The sequence below is a fragment of the Hyaena hyaena genome, unplaced genomic scaffold (genome assembly GCF_003009895.1).
Source record: "Hyaena hyaena isolate Hyena2069 unplaced genomic scaffold, ASM300989v1 scaffold_948, whole genome shotgun sequence".
Classification (NCBI taxonomy): domain Eukaryota; kingdom Metazoa; phylum Chordata; class Mammalia; order Carnivora; family Hyaenidae; genus Hyaena; species Hyaena hyaena.
In genome coordinates, this window is record NW_024081583.1 from 373,454 (window position 1) to 377,129 (window position 3,676).

Here is a 3,676-nt window from a genome sequence, read left to right on the forward strand (position 1 = left end):
ACCTTTGTTACTTTTAAAATATAGCACTTCATTTTCTAAGTGTAATGTCAGAAGCATCAATATCCTGAATATAAGCGAGCCATCTAACTAAATATGTACATATTTAAATGAATCTTTTATCTTAAAAAAAGTACTAGTAACCGATTGATTAAACCTACTCTAGTGAATAATTTGTCATTATTTTGGTATTACAGTGATTCTTAGTGGCGCTGGGTCAAATAAGATTCTAATCACTATATCATCTCTCCACCTTGTTGGAAATGTGGCCTAGATTTTAACTTTTGTGTTAGACTTATTTCATCTGTGGTACCATTGAAATGCATAATCCTTGTATGGCTAAAACTCCTGGGGCTATTTGGAAAAATCTATCTCAGATATGACACAATCCATTATATAAATGTGTGTTTTGTGTATATAGATAAATATGTGTACCTTTACAGCTGTAACAGCATTTGCTCATTCATATTGCATTTGTGAAAAGAAAAATCCCTTTTCTCATTGCATCTAGCCCAACAGCAGCCTTGTATGTTCTACAGCATGCACGCAACTCGGGCAACAGTAACTTCCTAGCTCACAATAGTTAGCTTCTTCACAGTTCTTGATGTGACTTTTCCAACTTCATCTCTTGCTCCTCCCTGTATTCTAATCTACATGACACTTAAGGTGCACCATTCACTCTTCGCAAATATAACTCACAATTCTATATCCAAATTTATTGATTGCTCTTCAATAAGTTTCCACTCAGGAATATTCCATCCACGTTCTTTCTGAAATATTTTTCTGCTCAAACCGCTCAGAAGGCAGCACTTTTAACCTATTAGTATTTAGTTGGTATGGCTAGGCTAATGCAGTATCTGCTACTTGATTTTGCCTTGAGATCAATTTTGTATGAGATAATTCAATATGATGTTCACTGTGACTAATATGTCCTTTAATTTTTTTTAAATGTTTGTTTATTTTGAGAGAGAGAGAGTGCAAGCATGAGCAGGGGAGGGACAGAGAGAGAGAGAGAGGGAGGAGAATCCCAAGCATGTTCTGTGCTGTCACCAAGAACTCAATGGGGGACTCAATATCAACATCTGTGAGATCATGACCTGAGCCGAAATCAAGAGGTGGATGTTTAACTGACTGAGCCACCTAGGTGCCCCACTAATATAGCCTTATATTAGAAGTGTCCAACACTGTGCCTGACCCAAAGTTTTCAACAAAAATGTAAATAAATCAACACAAGTAATATTTCAAAGGATCATATTGGTGTTCTTCTAAAAGATTCTCTAAATAACCTTCATTATTTAAAGGGAAACTATGATCAAAAACAGGGCAGGATTTTATAGGTTTATTTTCCTTCTTATCATCAAAACTGTTTTCTTAATAGGCTAAGACTCAAAGAGAAATAAGTACTAGCAATCAAACAACAGTCCCAGAACAGCAGGGGTTTGAATACTTGGTTTGAATAAGCAGACATCCTACAATGCTCTGACATAGATTTAAGAGTTGCCTCTGGGAAAAATGGCAAGTCAAAACCCGAACACTAAGGCAGTCACCCAGGGATGTATGTGGGAGACAAAGATATCAGTAGAATCAACCCTCTGAAACCGATGGCAAGCTTTGACTGCTAGATCTTTCACTGAATTACTAATAATAGTGCTGATATTGGAGTCTTTATTTATATTTTTGATGGACATATTATATCTCTCTTATAATAGACCTATTAAATGTAGTTTAACATTGAGAAGCTCCTGGCCTGGAGATGCTGCTTAAATTACACAGACAACATCAAATGAACTACTTTAAAAATGAATCCATTATTAACTTAAAACAGTATACATATTACACCTTTAAAAATACACTTGTACTTCAAATAACAGAATAGTTGAGGGCTGTTTTATTATATTCTTAAAGTTTCATTAAAGTTCTATTCAGTTACTCCATAATCATTTATTGAGCTGCAACTATGTTTCAGAAAGTGTACTGTGTTAATTTTCTAACACTGCTATAACAACCACAAACTTTGTGATATAATACAATACCTATGTATTATCTCATAGTTTAGGTCAGAAGTCCAAACAGTCTCAACTGGGCTCTTGACCAGGTCTCAGAGGCTGAAATCAAGGTAACAGCTGGGTTGAGCACCTATTTGTAGGTTATATGGAAAGATCGACATATTAGACATATTGACTGGAAACCTTTTCATTCTTTGAACCTGTCTGACTGACTCTTCTACAAATGAAAGAAAACTCTCTACTTCTAAAGGGTTCATGGGATTAAAGTGGAGCCATATAGATAATCTTCCTTTTGATTAACCTGAAATTAACTGATTATTAACCTCAATCCTTCCATATAATGTAATATAATCAAGAAAATGGCATTAGATCCTTTTTATAGACTCTACCCACCTTCAAGAGAGTAGAGATCATACAAGACTAAAGTGTCATTGGATCATTCTTAGAACTTTGCCTACCACATGTGCTAAGTTCTCAGAGTGAAATAAGTGAAAGTGACTCAGTTCCCACTTACACAAATATTAAACTTCAATGGAGGGGATATACAATAAAGGATGAGATGTATAAGGAGACATAATATACACATGAGTATATAAATGGAACCCCCAACCCAATCTTGTAATCTCTGTCCTGGAAGAAGTACTGGAATTTATTCAGTAAAAGAAGACTGTTGTAGGGTCAAAGGGTGGAGTGGTTTTCAAAGCAAAAGGAGTAATGTGACAAAGCGCACCTTGAAAGAAATTCAACTTAAGAATGGATAACAACTTTCAATGTTTGCAGAGGAGAGGGTGGTCACAGATGGCTAGCATTGGGAAAGAGGAGAGCAATGGGAAAGTATTTAAGTTTTAAATCAAAGGTATTACCTGATCAAATGTGTATTTTAAAGGTTGCCCAAACTGCAGAATCGAAAACAGCCCTTAGAGGTCTAACATTTGAAGAAGTGGGACCAGTTACAGAACAATGTGATATAATCCGGGTGAGATGATTGTTACTGGGACGATGGTTGTGACATGAAGGTATGTCTATAAGTGGGTATATTGAGGGCAGTTCTCAGGTGGACCCAGAGTTGGTAGTTAGATAGGTATAGGTGTGCAAGAGAAAGGAAGTCAAGAATGATGCCTCGGTTTCTTGCTTGAGCCACTGAGAGATGAAAAGCTGTTTCTGTTATAGGGAGCTTGGGAGAAAAAGCAAGCATAGGGAAGAGATGAGTAGCTCAATATTGAACATGAAAAATGTGAAATCCTTTTAAGACAGCAAAATGGAAAAGTTTATTATGCAGTTGGGTGTATTAGTCTAAAGTTCAGATGAAAGATCTAGGCTGGAGATATAGAACTGACAAACTTCAGTACATAAAGTTAATCAGAGACACTAGAGTGAAAGCCTTCTCCTAGGGAAGGTATGCAGCCTGAGAAGAGAAGAAGACCTAAGACACTATCCCCGGGGTTCACTAACACTTAGGAAGTAGCTCAAGAAAGAGAATAACATAAAGGATACTAGACAAAGAAGAACCAGGACCCTTGCTGTTACGCAAGACAAGGACGGGGGAATTTCAAAAGTTTCCAAATGTGTAGGGAGTAGCCAACTTTTTCAAATTCTATAGGAAAGTCATGAAAAAGAAGATTGCAAAGTGGAATGGATATGGTAGCAAGGGACTCATTGGTGATTTTGGAAAA